This window comes from Bos indicus x Bos taurus, chromosome X (assembly GCF_003369695.1).
Source record: "Bos indicus x Bos taurus breed Angus x Brahman F1 hybrid chromosome X, Bos_hybrid_MaternalHap_v2.0, whole genome shotgun sequence".
Taxonomy (NCBI): Eukaryota; Metazoa; Chordata; class Mammalia; order Artiodactyla; family Bovidae; genus Bos; species Bos indicus x Bos taurus.
The window spans coordinates 105,347,945-105,367,875 of record NC_040105.1 but is presented as its reverse complement, the minus strand read 5'-3'; the positions used below and the strand labels follow the sequence as shown (position 1 = coordinate 105,367,875).

Here is a 19,931-nt window from a genome sequence, read left to right as displayed (position 1 = left end):
TCGCTCACCCCCCTTCCTTCCCCCTTCTCCCCCTCTATCGAGTCCCTCCCCCTCGCCATTGAAAAGGGCTGGCTCGGCCCTGGCTCCTTGCAGTCGGCGAACTGTCAGGGCAGGAGGAGCCGTGAGCTTGAGCTGCACGCAGCGACCCGCGCGGCAAAGCGGAAAGCCAGCTGAAAAAGAGTGCGTAGAGTGGCAGCGGCAACGGCGTCACAGACAGCCCGGGCAACCCCAGGCAATCCGGGCGGCCCAATCAGCCTAAAAGGAAGGCTTTGAGACTCCAACTGCTCCGCGGACTGCGAGCTGTGGCGGCAGAGCCCCGCTACAGCAATCGCAGTCTCCGTGGAGCGAGCAGAAGCTTTTTTTTTTTTTTTTAACCTACCACCTCATTTCTACTCTAGTGGCGTGGACAACAAGGTAAGTATCCGGTCCCGGGGCCAGAACAGAGTGCGCCGTGTGAAGCGTGAGTCCCGCACTTAGTGCGTGGAGGTTCCGGCTGCCTGCTCTCAGGGTCTTTATTAGGACCACAGAGTGGTTTTAGAAACTCTTCCCGTGTCCTCCCTTCCCCCTTCCCCTATCTCTTCCCTGGATTTAAGAGCAAACCCCGGAGGTGAGTGCAGCTAGAATCTCTTTTTGGCATAGCCACCAGTCGGCTTGCCTTGGTTACTTTAAGAAAACACTTGTGTCAGAAAAGTGTCCGCGCGTGAATTTGCCCGACATTGGCCGTGCAAAAATGTCTTTCGCTTCAGCTTCAGCGAAGCTGAGACAAACTCTCAAGATTAGAGCAGGGATTGAGAAAAGATCACACTCCAGATTCTCGGTTTAGCCAGGAGGAGCGGTCTGAACCGAGCGGCAAAGCCTGGAGCCCGCTCCGGACTTCTCGCGTGGTCTGGCACCGCTGCACTCCCATCTCTGGGGGCTCCAGGTCTGGATCCTTGCCAGGTTGGCCCTAGTCCTTGAGGACCCGACCCTTGGCGTAGAGAGGAGATCGCAGCGCGCCACGGAGTGCTCAGGGTCTCCCATGTAATTTCGCCTGCCCCTCGCCTCCCCGCCCTTCCTTCCCGCCCTACTTCTGGGGCCGTGCTCAGTCAGCACCTGCTGTATATGGAGATGGTAGGTGTGGAAAATTCTGCCTAGCTTTTTTTTTTTTTTTTTTTTTTTAAAGAAACGTCTTACAGTCTCGTAGCCGAAAAACGCATCATTTTCTCATTAAAAAAAAAAAAAAAAGAAAGAAAGACTTTTTCTAGGAGCTTAGTCAAACATAAAGGGACTGCTCTTTATCCAAAATAAATGACTTTTCAGCCCTTAGCCAAAACCCGCTTAGCTATCTCATAAATGAATGACGTTGACTAAGATAGGACCGAGAAACAGTTTATGTGTCCATAAAGGAATTAATTTTTAAAGCGCGTAGCCATAAAACAGTCCCGTTTCGCGAAAATGAATGCCTCTTAAGAGAGTCTTCAGAAAAGGTGACTTTTTAAAAAGGCATAGCCGCAAATGAGTCTTTTCTTCAGAGACTTAGAAGAGCGGAGTGGCAGTCTGCCCTTGATTGGAAACACGACTTGAAAGTGCACTCTTAGCCTCAAATTGACATCCTCCCCTTGCAAAAAATAAAGGGGGGAGGTACCACTTTTGAAGAGTGTATAGCGCCAGCCACTTCCTTTCCTTCTCTAAGGAAAGACTTATAAAGCTCAACTGCAAATGGCCTCTTCCGCGCTTCACTGCTTTGGCCGCTTTTGGGTTGCGGGGCGCAGGAGTGCGCGTGTTGAATGCGTGTGCCCGCGCGTCTGAGGGCTTGTCTTGGAGTCTGCCAGCGGGGTACCTTTCTAAAAATGTTGGCTGGGGGCTGGGAATCGAAACTTGCGCCACTGCGGCACAAATGCACAAAGCAAAAGACTTGAGAGAAGAGAGGCGAGGACAAAAGAATAAATAAAATTGAATTGGGAGAACCAAACAAAAGCGAGTCCTTGAGTGGAAACATCTTCAGGTTGGGTTTAAACCTCACATAGGAACCGTTTCTGTGCGAAGGAGAGTGTGTGGAAGAAAGTGTTTAAACGTGGGGATAGACGGTGAGGGGGACAGGAAATAATGGGAGGGGGCGATGGTGTTGGGAGAGCTGCTTTGGTGCTCTTAACGTTGCAATAAGGAAACAACCTGAGGAGCCTGCCGAGAATACTGAACAGTGAGCAAAACACCGGACAAGGTAGCCTCGCTTTACACTAAAGCGACTCCCTCCCGTCACTTAAAGGTTAAAACAGGTGTGACTTTAAAAAAAAAAAAGATACTTGAGGGCACCTTCTGAACTTGGTGAACTTAGATAGAATTTCACTCTTAATCTTGTTTCAAACAATCAGAGCTGACCTTTCGCTGGGTAGGGGGGTGGGGTGGCATTTGAAAGCAAGTCGAAGTAATAGTAGTATTTGTACATGTTCCCCCCTTTCTTGCCTTTGTCTGGTTCATCAGAGGAAAGCGCGGACGGTGTGCGGGCTGCTCTGACGAATGAACCCAAAGATGGACGCGCTAAGGTCTAAAGATATCTTCCTTCCTCCGCTAAATTAAGAATTGCCGTGCTCAGCTCACGCGGGCTGAATCTGGTCGCCACCGCGATGCGCCTGCTAAGCGGCGAGGGAGCGCCTACGCCAGCGAGGCCTGAGAACCTTGTTCTCCAGTCGCTTTGGCACGGGCAGCCCCTCCTTCTGGCAATGATGTCAGCCCCAGAACGGCTCAGCGGGCCGAGAGGAGGCTGAGCGAGCGGCCCAGCCCGGCGCCCTCCCTGTGCGCAGCCGCCCTCGCTTCTCTCGGCCTCCTTCCCGCGCACTAGCTCTCGGCCCCTCCTTCCGGCTCCCTGGCCGAGGCGCCGGGGGCGTGGGGTGGAGGGGTTACTGCAGCCTGGACCGGGGCAGGTTTTGAACCCCGGAGTCTAATACAGATTTAGGGTCTTTCTGCACTCCTTCCCTCCGTTTCCCTGTTCCCCACGACCCCCACCCAATAACCCCGCTCCTTTTCAGCTTGCACCTTCACTATTCAACGTGAATCCACTTATTTAGCTTCGTTCTGGAGGGCAAGTTTTAAAGATGAAATAATAACAGTTACCAGCATTAAATTTCCACTGTCATCTGTCCTCCCCGGGTGATATGAAGACTGGCATCCTTAAAATCTTGTGGCTCTTTGCCTTCAACAGAGTAAGCCCCCTAGAAGGCGAAGAGGGTCTTATTCCCAGTGAAATGGTGCGGTGGGGAAGGAGGGCGATCGGAGGTGGGCTTGCACTGTGTGGAGGGTCCCCTTTCAGTGAAAGAAGGGACTGATGATTGGAAGTTGCGGAAAGGCTCTGAGGGCTGCTGCCGCAGGGGAGAGGCCACCGTCCTCTTTATTATAAGGCTGCGCAGTCACTTTCAGAGGCCGGAGCGCCAAATTGGGAACGTTCAGGAATGGGGTTTTACAAGACGGAAGCCCGCTGCGTCTTCCTTTCTGAGTTTGCTCTTCTCCTTTTACGGAGCAAACCCCTGCTTCCCGGAATTGGAGGCTAATCAGTTTTCCCTGATTACGGACAATTCTTTCTTTAGCTCTGGGAGAAGGACCGCAGCGCGCCCTTGGAGAAGGCTGTACAGGGCAAGAAGGAGGGGCGGAGGCAGGGTGTGTGGAGGCATCTGGGCCTCGGAACTGAGCTTCCTTTCCAAGGAAATTACCATCAGAGGGGATCGCAATAAAAAGCTTACCTACTGACTGTATTTTGGTTTGGAGGTAGGTAGGGGATTTTGGGTAAAAGGGAGCAGAAGCAGAGAATTCTTCCGTTTTGTAAATCTAGGGTTTTGTATATCAGCAACAGCAGCAAAAAAGTTCCTATGCGTTTGCAATACAGGAATGGAAAGAAAACTCAGACCAAGCATAAAAGTGCATTCATTTTCTAGGGTTCCATAATTTGCTTAGGATTGAAAGGAGCCCCCCTTTAAAAAATAATCACCTGAATGCAATTCTGATGGATGTCCAAGCCGTGTTGGCTTTTGGCAGCTGGGAGTCCTGGCAGAAGGAATTGCAGTTTACACATTTCTTCTCCTGGTATTCAAAACTTCATTTTCTTTGCAAGATAGAAATTCCTGATAGAGAGCTTCCAGACTGCTGGTGGCAGGGAGAAATCTGGTAAGGGATTTAGAAAGTAGAAAATTCTCCTTTTCTCTGTGCAAGCAATCCATAACAGCCTTTAGCCAGGATTTATAAGGTTCTTGGGGAAGGGAGGGGAGGCTCCCAGACAAGGAGCCTTTATAGAAGCCACTGGCTTTAAACCAAATTGACAAAATATGTATAGCTGCCACATTTTTCTATTAGTGGGAAGGGGAATTATTCAGGGGATGAAATTTTGAAATCTAATTTTCTTCAATAATCTTGTTTCATGTATTTTAAAGGAGGTGTAATATGTTTACTTATTCACCAAAGAATCTGCAAACCTACTGTGCCAGACAATGTGGTAGGCTCCAGGAATATAAAAGAGCATGTGGAAAGGTATCTGGGGCTTCTGTGAGCCAGGAGACTGACAAATTTATAATACAATGTGATTAATGCTCTAATTGAACATAATCGAGGGAGGAATTAATTTTTGCTAAGAGGTTGAGAAAAGATTCATAAAGACGATGTCTCTATGGCTTTGAAAAATAGGCATTCCTAAGCAGTGACTAGCCAAGAAATGGACTTGAAAGAGCCTGGTACAGACTAAGTAAGGTGGTGGTGGTGGTGGGGTTGATGTCCCACTGTGGAGTTAGCAGTTTTGTGTGTATGTTGTAGGCATAGGCCACTTTGAACATTTTTAAAGTAGGTATGTTAACAAGTAGGTATGTTAACAACAACAAAACAGGGTGAAAAAAAAATGGGCAGTAGATGGCACACAATAGAAATATTTTTCTTGTTTTTAAATGTCTTTAAATGTGTATTTGAGTAAACTAAGATATTGGAATAGAGAGTGAAGGTAAATAAGTTAAGAAGATATTGTCATATCCAGAAAGCAGGACACATTTTGAAGAGGGCCTAAACCCACACACCACACAAGGTAAAGCAGTACAACTAAGAAATAAATGAATGCTATTTGCTGAAAGAAAATTTCTCTTTAGTTCTAATCATCTCTATAGTTTTATCTTTAGGGTCATCTCACCTTCCCCACCAAGCCTTCCAAACTCCCCATCTTCTACCATTAGAGTAAACTCCTTCAGCAACTTGCAAGCACATTTATAAAGCCCACTGCACTCCGTTTTCCACATACCTCCTTGCATCATCTCCATGTCCCATATCATTTCTCCCACCCTTACCAGCTTCTGAAGGAGATCAGCCCTGGGATTTCTTTGGAAGGAATAATGCTAAAGCTGAAACTCCAGTACTTTGGCCACCTCATGCGAAGAGTTGACTCATTGGAAAAGACCCTGATGTTGGGAGGGATTGGGGGCAGGAGGAGAAGGGGACGACAGAGGATGAGATGGCTGGATGGCATCACTGACTCGATGGACGTGAGTCTGAGTGAACTCCAGGAGTTGGTGATCGACAGGGAGGCCTGGTGTGCTGCGATTCATGGGGTCGCAAAGAGTCGGACACGACTGAGTGACAACTGAACTGAACTACCAGCTTCAGCTGTTTCTCTATCAACCATTCAGTTCAGTTCAGTTCATTTCAGTCACTCAGTCATGTCCGACTCTTTGCGACCCCATGAACCACAGTACGCAAGGCCTCCCTGTCCATCACCAACTCCCCCGGGTCCACCCAAACCCATGTCCATTGTGTCAGTGATGCCATCCAAACATCTCATCCTGTGTTGTCCCCTTCTCCTCCTGCCCTCACTCTTTCCCAGCATCAGGATCTTTTCAAGTGAATGAGCTCTCCGCATCATGGGGCCAAAGTATTGGAGCCTCAGCTTCAACATCAGTCCCTCCAATGAACATCCAGGGCTGATCTCCTTTAGGATGGACTGGTTGGATCTCCTTGCAATCCATGGGACTCTCAAGAGTCTTCTCCAACACCACAGTTCAAAAGAATCAATTCTTCAGCGCTCAGCTTTCTTTATAGTCCAAATCTCACATCCATACATGACTACTGGAAAAACCATAGCCTTGACCAGACGGACCTTTGTTGACAAAGTAATGTCTCTGCTTTTGAATATGCTATCTAGGTTGGTCATAACTTTCCTTCCAAGGAGCAAGTGTCTTTTAATGTCATGGCTGCAATCACCATCTACAGTGATTTTGGAGCCCCCAAAAATAAACTCAGCCATGGTTTGCACTGTTTCCCCATCTATTGGCCATGAAGTGATGGGAACGGATGCCATAATTTTCATTTTCTGAATGTTGAGCTTTAAGCCAACTTTTTCACTCTCCACTTTCACTTTCATCAAGAGGCTTTTTAGTTCCTCTTCACTTTCTGCCATAAGGGTGGTGTCATCTGCATATCTGAGTTTATTGATATTTCTCCCAGCAATCTTGATTCCAGCTTGTATTTCTTCTAGTCCAGCATTTCTCATGATGTACTCTGCATATAAGTTCAATAAACAGGGTGACAAAATACAGCCTTGACAAACTCCTTTTCCTATTTGGAACGAGTCTGTTGTTCCATGTCCAGTTCTAACTGTTGCTTCCTGACCTGCATACAAATTTCTCAAGAGGCAGATCAGATGGTCTGGTATTCCCATCTCTTTCAGAATTTTCCACAGTTGATTGTGATCCACAGAGTCATAGGCTTTGGCATAGTCAATAAAGCAGAAATAGATGTTTTTTTCTGGAACTCTCTTGCTTTTTCCATGATCCAGTGGATGTTGGCAATTTGATCTCTGGTTCCACTGCCTTTTCTAAAACCAGCTTGAACATCAGGAAGTTCACGGTTCATGTATTGCTGAAGCCTGGCTTGGATAATTTTGAGCAGTACTTTACTAGCGTGTGAGATGAGTACAATTGTGCGGTAGTTTGAGCATTCTTTGGCATTGCTTTTCTTTGGGATTGGAATGAAAACTGACCTTTTCCAGTCCTGTGGCCACTGCTGAGTTTTCCAAATTTTCAGGCATATTGAGTGCAGCACTTTCACAGCATCATCTTTCAGGATTTGGAATGGCTTAACTGGAGTTCTATCACCTCCACTAGCTTATATATATGTGTATGTGTGTGTGTGTATATAAATGCCTGAAAATGTCTGTTTTCCTTTGGTTACCACAAGGGATTTAAACATTGTACTTTGGGTAGTAATTACAACTTTTCTGAATTTCTCATCACACACTCTGAATCTGTTTCTTTGCATCCCATTCTTTCTGGTTTTTCCTCTTCCCATGGGTTATTCTATTTATATTTTCAGTGAAAGTTTATTTCTGTTTTATTCCTCCTCCTTTTTGCTTTGTGGAATTGTCATAGTGGCTCAGATTTAAGTATTTTGAGAGGCCATCCTCCTCAGACAGGTTTTCCTCTACAACAGGTTTGCCTCTTCAGAGTCAAAGGAACCCTTGCTTTTTATGTGTTGGTGAAAAGATATTTTTGTGTATGAGGGAAATGGGCAATTCTCAAATTGTCCATACTTCTCCATGTACTGAGGTTGGCTCAGCATCATTGGGAATTGGGTATTTAAGAAAGAGTATGCCATAAAAATAGATGACACATTCTTCCATCAATGACATATGTAAATTTTACCTTTGGGAAAAATAAAATTTATAAGTACATTTAATTAGATTGACTTTATAACATTTCAAATTGTATGTCATTGTCTGAACAGAGTTCTATTATTGGAAGATTTTATTGATCATTCAGTATCTAGAATGAAGATGCCTTGATATTCCAGACTGACTTGCATTGTTTAAGTTAGTCTAATGCTGTTTGAAAAGGTGTTATTTTTCAATAGAAGTTCTTTTGAAATGTAGTGTCTTTTGTTAAGAAAAAGTATAAAATGATGTGTCTGCCAAGGTCCCTCAAAATTTATGTTCAATACAACATTAATTGTAAAGCACAGGTTTATCACATGAAGCAAACTATTTTAGGGTATAAAGTGTGTTGAGATTTGGTTATATCTGTAGAAAGACTGCATTCTCATTATCAGACAGTGAAAATAAATTGAATAAAGGGTCTTTTTTCAATTATAGTTTTTGAATTAGAAGAGTGACTTGGCAGAAATCCAGAATGCTTCTATTATCCTTTGCAGTTTAAACACCCTCAACTGATCAAGGATTTAAACTGTCCTTTTAATTGTCTTTAATGTGTTAAGTGTGAAATCAGTATAATAAATTTTGAAACTTAAAGTAACGATAGCTATAGTTGCCATTTTCATCCCAGATTTGAAAGAATTTTTTTTCCACCTAATCTGCTCATCTTGAATATGTACATTTGGAAAAACTACTACCAAATTTTCTTCCTCCAAAAAGAGGAAAGAGGAAAGAGGAAAGAAGAGAATAAAATCTAGGAGAGGATTTTTCTCTCTTCTCTTAAAGTTATTTTATTAATCTAACTTATCTTCTAGCACGATAATAAAACTAATTTCCTGATGGATTTGAATTAAACTAGATGAAAATTCCGGAGAAGGCAATGGCAACCCACTCCAGTACTCTTGCTTGGAAAATCCCATGGACGGAGGAGCCTGGTAGGCTACAGTCCATGGGGTCCCTAGGAGTTGGACACGACTGAGAAACTTCACTTTCACTTTTCACTTTCATGCATTGGAGAAGGAAATGGCAACCCACTCCAGTATTCTTGCCTGGAGAATCCCAGGGACGGGGGAGCCTGATGGGCTGCCGTCTACGGGGTCTCACAGAGTTGGACACGACTGAAATGACTTAGCAGTAGCAACGGCAGGTGAAAATTCATTTCTTTTAAAATTTCAATTGATTAGAATGCAAATTGAGATATTACTGATTTTTATAATTCATTTATTGTCATCATATGAAATGTAAACAAAACATTAAAATTTAAGGTACCTTTTTGTTTCAATTCATTCCGCTAATTTAATTTACAGAGTATTTTATATAATTTTAAAAGTATATCATTCTAGTCTCATAAAAATCTTTTAAGTAGAAAAAACATGGTTGTACCTATTTTTTCAATGGGGAAACTGAAGGTCAAACAAATGAAATCCTGTCTAAGGCTTTCCAGGTAGCAAGAGGGGAAGTTTATATAGGACTTTGGCTTCCAAGCAAGGGCTTTTGCCAACACCCTGTCTTGCCACTCATTTATTTTGAGTATATTTCCTCAAAGATCTGAATGTTAAAAAAAAAAAAAAAAGAATGCTTCTTGGATTAAAAAAAACATTTTCAAAGTATATTTGAATATATCTAAATAAGCTTGTCGATTAACTGTCTACTTGTGTCATATTCTCCTCCTCTTTTAAGTCTTTGTGCACTAACCCTGTAAAAACTATATAAGATATATATATATATATATATCTTTATATATATATATTTATAAGACTATTGAAATTTAACAGTACATGCTCATATATGCTCATATAATTTCTCTATTTTATTTATAAGAATAATTCAAGATATGACCCATCAAAATGACCCTCCATAAAGTTTAAGCTTACCTAATGTGGAAAATATTTAGTGTTATTGCCTAATTCATTTTTCTTGAAAGACATTTATATTTTATATATGATTTGTTTTAGAGACTGTTTGACAGTGATTTGTAAATACTGACTTTGTTCTGATATGCCATCTTTGAAGCAAAATATCTTTAGGAATCAATTGTGTGTAGGTTTATATCATTTAAACTGAAGGACATTAAGCTCCTGATGTGCAAACCATTTTCTGTTGCCTTCAGGATTATGAACTCCTTCATCCTGCGCTTTTTGGTATAGGAAATGAGAGCAAAAGGTTTATTTAAATTGTGTGAACACAATATATTTTATGATTGATATTTTGTTGGTATCCAGAGAGTGATCTTAGGCAAATAACTTCATCTCCCTGGAATACAGTTTTCCCAAAAGTAACTTGGAGAAATTTTACATTATTTCAAGGCCCTTTCCAATGAAGGAAAAAATGTTTATGATGTTTTACAGAAAGCTCTACCATATATTCCGTCCTTATCATGTGGCTCTACAGATATTTCCGGTTTCAATACCTGGATTCATTAGTCCTCAATATCTAAAAGCCTATTGCTTGTTCAGCATTGCAAATTTTAAATGCAGTGGTTGGACTGGGTTAAGAAAGGGAGTTCTTAAAGAAGTTTAAGGCAGTATGTCCTTTGAGAAGCTTATATTCTGATTGGGCATAGTAAGCACCACCAAAGATGTAACATATAGTCATATTAAATTTAACAAATACTGTCAGGTGGTTCATTACAGTACGCCAAGAATGGCCCAGGTTTCATAAACTCTGAAACTGGAAGGGGCCAGAAAGAGCATTTAATCCAACTCTTTAATTTCACAGACAAGAAAACTAAGGCTCAGAAATGTAAAATGAGTGTAACAGGACCTCATACGAGGTATTAGGGGATAACATTATTTAGTTTACTCTGCAACCTTGCCTTTTCCCTCCTTTGCTCAAATGCCATAATAGTTTTGTACCTTATCAGAAAGTTAAAAATATCCAGGATTTGTTTGTTTATTTCTTTGGCTTTATTAAGCTGGAAAATTTCCCAATCTGACTTAGACATAGAAAATGGTATATTTTCTACACTTTTTTTTTAACTTAGATTATTAAAAACACCTTTGTTGTGCATATTATGTTATAAAACATGAAAAATGTAGTCTTGACATGAAGGCAAAGTGAGTAGACTAAAGTATCTATGCATTAAAGTGTATAAATATTTTAACTCTTTTAAAATTACTTGAAAAGCCCATTTACTTAAGATAGCAAGATGTATACATACCCCAAAGAATGGTTTTGTTTTTATAAATGGATATTTACCTAAGGACTTAAATGTACATTTTTCTGAATGTTTAAATATAATTTGGGAAAATTTGTAAGTGAATTTTCTAAACTTTGGTATGTTGCATGATCTTGCAGCTCATGTCAGGATTGTGTGTAAGGGAGTTTTGTAGAAACTTGGCCTCTGTTCACCAATGCCAAATAGAAACATGGAGACAGAGTTTTCAGTGAAGTAGAAAAGAGTAGCTTTTATTGCTTTGCCAGGCAAAAGAGGCCACAGTGGGCTAATGCCCTGAAGACCATGTGACTCACCCTGGAGGGAGTAGGGAGGAGTTTTATAGTGTTCGAGGAGCAGGGCATGATCAGCTGGTGGACAGTTCTTGGATTGATTGGCATCACGGTGAGGTTTCAAGCATCATCAGCATTCTGGTTTCAGCCAGTTTGGGGTCTATGTGCTTGTGATCAGCAGTTTTCATCTGGGTGGTGGTGGTAGGGGGTCTGCTTCCTGTAAAAACAACTCAGAAATGTGTGTCAGGCCTTTATCTGTATCTTTCAGGGAACTGGGAGTTTGGTGATTCTGTTATGTGGCAGAATTGCAGTCTAAATTGTTACCAGTTCCTTAGCCCAACAGATATTCTTTGTTTCTATGTCTTCACATTTCACAGTCATTAACTCTTGAGACAGCATTTTACTTCAAAAAACAAGGACACAGGGCTTTGTACACAGTTTCAGGAGTATGGGTCAGGCAAAGGTCAGGCCGGAGTATGGGTCAGGCAGAATGTGCTAAACAAAGCTTACTTTTCTCCCCTGAATAACCTTACACTGCTTTATTTTACTTTGTGGCCGAGGGGAAGAAATAGGGGAAAGGAAATCAAAAAGAGAAGAACACTCTCAGAGTGTTAGGTGATAGGACCTGGTTTTCAGTTTAGTGTGAAATATGCAACCTTTTTGAAAATGCCTAGGCTGGCTTCTCTCTCACTCCTCATATTGTGTATTTAGAATACCTTAACTGTTATTTGATACTTGTTTGCTAATTTTACTAGGATCAAAAATCTTCGAAAGAAATGTGGGAATACATGAATTTTTTTAAAAAACAGAGACTTAAGGATGGGTAATAAACACATGCAAAAACACACAAATAGGATAAAACTTTTACAGAGAGCTTGCTTTATGGTCATGAGGAAGAATTTCCATTGTTCTTTCTGCTCACACCAGGAAAATATCGCTCAGTTTAAGACCGACATTTTAGCCTTCAGTCAGGCTCCACATTTCTTATATCATCCCTTGTCCTACAACTTTTCTAAGCCCATGAATTCAGTTTTAACATTCACGAGATAAAACAGTTACAATCTATGCTTTCCATTTTATAAAGTGAATGAGTGCAAAGAAGGATTATTTGAGGAAGGGAGTTGGAATACATTAAATATCACATGGCTTCTAAATACCTTCAAATTGCATACAAGAGTAAACAGTTATGGGAATGTAAAGTGAAAGTCACTCAGTCGTGTCTGACTCTTTGTGACCCCATGGACTATACAGTCCATGGAATTCTCCAGGCCAGAATACCACAGTGAATAGCTGTTCCCTTCTCCAGGGGATCTTCCCAAGCCAGGGATTGAACCGGTCTCCCACGTTGTGGACAGATTCTTTACCAGCTGAGCCACCTGGGAAGCCCATGGGAATATAAGGCCAATGCTAATATATATACATATATATATATAAAACAGTGCAGCTATAATAGAAGCTAAGCACTTGAGCAAGAAATAGAGCTTCTAATCAGTCACCATCACTGCTGATGATTTATTTTAAACTCTAGTTTCTAGGAAGTTAAGTTCTATTCCTGTGCTTTTCAAATTTTAATGCACATCCCTTTCATCTGTGAACCCTGTTAAAATGCACATTCTGATTCTGTAGATTGTAGCTGGGGCCTGAAATTCTGCGTTTCTAACAAGTTCCCTAGGAATGTAGGATGCTGTTGCCTCTCAATCCACATTGAAAAAGAAGGGTTAATTTTTAGTCTGGTAAACAAGCATGAAAAAAGTGAAGTAAGCAAAAGTTTACAGATTTAAAGATTGAATTTAGCTATTTTGCAAAGGATGTAATATATAAAAATTAAAAATGATATATGCTTATTGTACATGGATATTAAAATTGATCTTAATCTTTGATGTAGCTAGATCAGTTGAAACTATAGTTCAGAATAAAAGTTTCTTGCTCATTATATTGTCAAATATATGTATAAGGACTACATACATACAGTTATACTTTTTCAAAAAGAAAACCATTGACCACAGTGTCAATAGCTTGCTAATACTATAAAATGTTTTTCAAAAAGATCCAAAAATTCTGAATTTAATATGGTATAGATCCTTGAAGATATTTGTTTATGACATATTTAAAATGAACATAACAGTTAATTATTCAGATATCAGAATAAAATGGGGCTTCTGAGGTAATGCTAGTGGTAAAGAACCTGCATGGTAGAGAGGTGAGTTTGATTCCTGGGTTGGGAAGATCCCCTGAAGGAGGGCATGACAACCTGCTCCAGTACTCTTGCATGGAGAATTCCATGGACAGAGGAGCCTGGTGGGCTACAGTCCATGGGGTTGTAAAGTCAGGCACGACTGAAGCGACTTAGCATGTATGCTTGCATGCAGGGTACAATGATTAATTAAATTTTCATTTACCTAAGTTGAAAACATTATTTTTAGTTTCTTTTTGTGTCTGACATTTTTCAAGGTAACAACAACAACAGCAACAAAAGATACTTGGTAAAGGTTATTTTATATTTGCTATCCCCTAAAATTCTACTCAAAGCCCATGGAGCTGCTTTCTTCACACCTAGATTTTTATCATAGATTGCAGCAGAATAGCCATTTAATCCAACAGAACTTTTCATTCATAATCCGTCTAAGAAATTTTCGTAGTTCCGTTTCTTTGTATGCAGTACAATTTGGTATAGAACCAGTGTCAAACAATGTTGAAAACAGCTATTGAGATAAGTCAAGTTGTGAGTGTTTAGACTGTGTTTGTTAGGCACAGTTGTGGTTCTGGCAGGGTGAGGGGAACGAAAAAATTGTCACTTCGTGTCTTAATTGTGGCATTGGGATTCAGCAGCTACCGCCTTCCTAATGAAACTTTATTAGTCTTTGCTAAGCTCTGATACTTTAATAGCAACAGCAAAGCTTGTTTGGTGCAACTTCATGATCTCAGTGAACTAAAGGGCCAACTGGACTAAAATACTTTTGTAAGTGCAACAGCAAAGCTTGTTTGGTGCAACTTCATGATCTCAGTGAACTAAAGGGCCAACTGGACTAAAATACTTTTGTAAGTGCTAAATGAACTTGGATGTCTGCCAAAATTGCCTTGGATTTCATTACTCTTATTTATTAATTTTAAGCATAGACTGTTTCCATGTGCCTGAGGAAGCATGTATAGCAAGCAAAATATCATATATCTTTTTTTTTTTTTAAGGAGGAAACTCCGAAGTACATGAAGAGGAAAAGACATGTGTACACCCATGGTGGATTCATGTTGATGTATGGCAAAACCAATACAATATTGTAAAGTAAAAAAATTAATAATAATAATAATAATAAAAATTAAAAAATAAAATAAAATTTAAAAAAAAGAAAGCAAAAAAAAAAAAGGGACCAAAAAAAGAGAAAAATAACAGACTTCTTCAAATTCAATTTTCAAAGGCTAGTGATGGAAACTATAGAAAGTAGAGATATTACTGTACTTCTATGAAAATATGCTGGTCAAAACTTAAGACAGAATGAGGAAAAAATTGAGTCAATTTACAATGGCCCTAAAACTCAAAAATTATATAAAATTGACTCATGTAAAACACCAAAATACTTCAGGATCACAACAACCAGAATAAAAATATAAGATAATTTCTTGGACTAATCTAACAACTATGAGAAATGCTGAAAATATTAAACAAAATTTTGTGAACTAGAGTAATCAAATCCAGCTGTATAACTTTAGACCAGTTCTCCTTTTTCCTGTTTCAGAGGAAATATGGATACATCTTAATAGAATGAGATTTTTTAAGTAAGAGGAAAATATTGTTTCACTGGACAAAATTTGAATCATAAGTCATATAATTTTAGTAAACATTTAAAATAGGTGTCAGTGAAGATTAAACACAATCAGCCAGTAGATAATGTCATATAATATACATTAAATGTTGAAGTGCTTGTAATTGCTAATAATACAGAATTGCAAAAGTTAGTAATAGCATTACTAAGGAAATGGGTTGATTATATTCACTGGAAAAAATTGAGAATTCCAAGTTAAGATTAGATTCCAGGATAGAGACTGACAACTCAAGGAAGTATCATCTTTCAAATAAATGGAGGACATTCTGATAATATAATGTTTAATATTTTCTTTGAGAAAGTTATTATATTTTCTATATTATTTATATCATACACTAATGATAGCAACTAAATCACTTAAACACAAGCTTTTCCAGAAATTGAAACAAGTGCATTTATGGAAAAAACTAATAATTTACCAAAAAAAGCATACAAAACCCAAAGTAGATGCATCATGAGTCTTTGCATTAAATCTAAAGAAATTATCAAGAAATTACCTGAAATGGCACCTCTTGGTAAATATGACAGGCACTAACACCAGGTTTCTAAATATGTGACTGATTACATTATCATTTAAATTGTTTTATTTGCACTTTAGGATTTTACAAATTTTATCTCATCTGAATCTCACAACAGTCCTGTGAAATAGGTATTAACCATTTTGACTTATGAGCAATGCCACTTGGACAAGATTTTTTCCCTCTTAAGTTCACATACCTATTGAATGTCAAAGACTGCACTAGATCCTTATTCTCATGATCCCTGGAAAAATATTCATTCCATCAGCCAGTGTATGTAATATAATTGAGGGTTCAAATATGATTAAGGTTATGCATCAAAGGAACAATTGTTTATTATGTTTAATCTTTTAGGAGTCTTTAATTTGTATTAGAAAGTTGTAGTGAGCACTTATTGAATTTTATTTGGCACAATTAGGATATCACTGGTTTTAGTCATTTCAAACATATAACATAAGTATGCAATGACACAATTGTCATTGTGAGCTGGGAGATAAGGATGTGATCATATTGAACAAGAAAAGAGTACTTGTGATGGATAAATCCAATAAGGCTTTTTACAAAAAGAAATGAGGATTTGTTTCCAATTTAAAATACACAAAAGCCAAGTTCCTAAGAGTTTTCTTTCTCTGTAAAGATAAAATTATTTATGAGAATAGGTCTGGAGGCAGAGTATTTGAAAGGAAAAAAAGGAAAATCTATTACTGCAGTGGGTTGGCTTAGATATAGAATGTTAAGTCATAAACTAAGGTGTATTGCTCTAAGTCTTGGCAATGCTTGCAACCTGCAACTTTGAGAGGTTTCAGGTTTCTCATTTTATTTGAATTATATTCAAGCATTTCTTTTAAGATAATTTTTTGTAATAGTAGTTAATCACGTGGGGTGAATAGTTTTACCCACTGGGAAATCACATTTTGTTTTCCCTTGGAAGAACTAGATTATTAGAAGGTATTACAAAAATATCTTTTGTTGTCAGAGAAGCAAACCCTGTTTGGTTCCTTTAATGAATCTCATGAGATAATTAGTAGACTTAAAGTGTAAATGATGACACATATTCTGCCAAGGTGCTATTGGATATAAAAGACAAACACTACCCTCATTGTAATGTTTCCTTAAAAATACAGTTCCTCTACATAAAATTGATATTTGTTGAAGAACTTATCCTGACAAAAGACTTCACATTAACCATCTAACACTCCAAACAACACTGTGAGTTAAGTGTCACAGACATTTTTATCCTCGTCTTTCTTTTTTCTTTTCAAATAAAGAATCAACATCCAGAATTAGCTAAATAGTTTGCCTAAAGCCACACCAAATTAGAATTTAACTTCAAATTCAGTGAACTTCTTACTATGCTAAATAGATTGGGTCACTGTTTGTAAGTAACTTATCCTGGGAATTATGTAATGATCTAAATTTTTTAATAAAGGAAGAAAGAGAAAGGATATATTTCCTAGATACAGACTCTGGGTTAAGATTAACATTTCTCTGAGGACAATAATGCAAAGGTGATGAGACAGATACTCAAGCTTGAGGGAATTAATGGTATGCTGAGGTAACTATTAACCAGCAATGTTTTGATAAAAATATTCTTAACTTGTTTGCTGTTAGGATTTTCCTTCTGCTCTCATTATTAATGACTCCAACCAGAGAAATAGGGACATTTTTGTGAAACGCATGCTAATAGACATTATGAAATATCCTTGAATCTCTAGTTTTTTTTCTTTTTTTTGGTTTGTTTGTTTTTGCTTAGGAAGGTCACCCTTTAGAATTTTTGGACTTTGTGCATAATTTGCACTTTTTCATAAGTAACTTAATAAAACACAGATACTGTTTAAGTGTGATGAATTGCACTTACTTAAGATTTGCTTTTTTCCAGAAGGTCCCATTTCATTTGAAGTGACTTGCAGAATGTAAAAAAAGCTAGTCAGTGACAGTCTGGAATTGAATTTAGGTCTCTCTGGCAGATATGCTTTTCATTGTATCATACAATATTATATCTTTTATCATCAGAAAAGGGTTTACATTAATAATGAAAAGTTAGATGTGTAATGATCAAAGGCCTGAAATGTTCCAAAGTGTTGCCACTAATTTTGGTTTTAGATTTGAATAGTAAATATCAAACAAGAGTGTATTAAATAGCAAAAATGGTGACTTTTTTTGAACAAATTAAATGTTAATTTATTGACAAGTTTTATGAAAAAATCTTATGTTTTATAAGACAATGTTACATATTTTATATAATTTACCAACTTGAATATTAGATATATCTTCTACATGAAGTTTTTATACTGCAACTTAAGTTGATGGAAATTTTACTATAATACTTTTCTGTATCACAATATAGATCGGTCTTGAATCTAAAAATTCTTTCTGAAGAAATACTACAAAAACAGTTTTGTAATCATCTTGACTTTAGCAGCATGTCCCTGTAACCTTGGGCCAAAAATATATTAAACTTTTAATGTTCCATAAACATTATGAGTGATCCAATGTATTAAACTTATGTTTTGCTTATTTACAGTAAATTAAATATTTCTCCTGTTTATTTTAAATGTGTATGCTCTCCTGCTAAAAATGTCTAACATATTAGGCTTTTAATAGATTAATGGAATAGAGTTGTAAACTTTTGCTTAGCAAACACACCTTCAAAGGTCATGCTGATTTTCAAAACATAAATTAATGACTTTTGGTTAAATGTAAGGAAATAGTCTAAAAACCAAAAACCTTAGTCATATTTTGCTCTAGTTATACTTGTTTGAATCAAAATTTATTTTATGTAACTAAGCTTATATCTTTTTTCTTTCAAAGTTTGAAGAGTTTTCACTTGGAACAAACAACAGCATTTTATTTTCCGTACTTATTGATCAAATTTTCTTAGCTCTTCGTCTAGAAAAGGCTTACTTGAAAGCTGATTCTCAAAACTAAAAAGTTTACAATAACTGAAAAATCCATGGTCATTTATTGGAAAGTGATGATTACAAGTGCACATCTACTATTATTTTTGTACACTTGCTAATCTCTCTATATTTTTGTACTATATATATAATTTGCACATTTGATAATCATTATTATATATGTGTATTCTATGCCTGTGTTAAATATGAAAATTGAGACTTTCTCCAAATGGCAATCCACTCCACTATTCTTGGAAAATCCCATAGACAGAAAAGCCTGGTGGGCTACAGTCTGTGGGGTCACACAGAGTCAGAAATGATTGATCAACTGAGCACAGAGTTAAACAGATAGTAAACAACTATGTCAAGAATCAACTTCAGATATTTTTTACTTCCCAGCCCAGACTTTTAACTACAATGATAAATAGAAGTATATTTTTGTCCATATTTTCTTAAACATTTTATTTTATACTGGAGTAACAATGTGTTTGTTTCAGGTGTACAGCCGAGTAATTCTGTTATACATTTACATATATCTATTCTATTTCAAATTATTTTCCCATTTAGGTTATTTCAGAATATTGATCAGTATTGAGTATTGTCTACATTTTTTAAATACCATTTAACTGTATTAATAATGACTGTGTACATGGATATTTTTATTTCTTTTAGACATGTTTCAATAATCCATTTCTCAGCTTTATTAACTGTATTAAGGCTGTAGAATGGCATGCCTTGAGGAAACAATAAACTACATCAGTTAAACTAAATATTTTTTTTCCTTGAAAGTGAAAGTGAAGTCACTCAGTAGTGTCCGACTCTGCAGTTCCGTGGACTGTAGCCCACCAGGCTCCTCCGTCCGTGTGTTTCTCCAGGCAAGAATACTGGAGTGGTTGCCATTTTCTTCTCCAGGGGATCTTCCCCACCCAGGAATCGAACTCAGATCTCCCGGCATTGCAGGCAGATGCTTTAACCTCTGAGCCACCAGGGAAGCCCCTTGTAGGAGAAATATTCCATCTATAAATCACCTGTCAATAACAATTCATTTACAGCCTGACAAATGCAGACACACACTTTACTGATCTAATTTAAAACCTAGATTAAAAAAAAATAAAAATAAAACCTAGATTTATCCTTTGATAACTGCATTTTTGTTGTAGATTATATAATCAGTTTAAGAAAATTAAAATTATAGATGGCTTATGATCTTTGTCATCAAAGATTGTTGTATTTTGTTTCATTTGTATTTGAAATTTGACAGGTTTGATCTAGAGACATGTAGTAATTTTTATTTTTAATGAATTTGCTTGAACTATCCAAGTTAAAATAAGAGCCTTCAATTTTAGTCTCTGTTCTGAAAACTTTATACATAATGCTAGAATAAATACTAGAAGAATGAAATGTCTCAACATTAAACAACTAAATCACTAACATTCTCTGGAACCACAAAGGGAGAATTGAACTTAAAATTAATCTTCATAGTATCACATTTAGTTGAATCAATCAATTATTGTAACTGATTTTTTTTTCAAGTTAACTGTTTTATTTTTATGTAGACATTAGACTATTGTCCAAATAACTAAGTTTGTGTTTCTACTTCAGACAA

At 38.0% G+C, this 19,931-nt stretch overlaps 1 protein-coding gene across 8 annotated transcripts in view; it reads left to right on the top strand.

The window, feature by feature from the left end:
* Positions 1-66: 66 nt before the first annotated feature.
* The window catches only part of PCDH11X (protocadherin 11 X-linked), a 998,691-nt gene continuing 978,826 nt past the window's right edge, over positions 67-19,931 (top strand). For 5 of the 8 annotated variants that reach the window (XM_027533413.1, XM_027533412.1, XM_027533410.1 and 2 more), the window contains exon 1: positions 67-414. The gene's annotated coding sequence lies outside the window, so the exon portion shown is untranslated. The remainder of the gene's footprint in view (positions 415-19,931) is intronic. The other 3 variants (XM_027533415.1, XM_027533416.1, XM_027533414.1) reach the window with 2 other exon arrangements.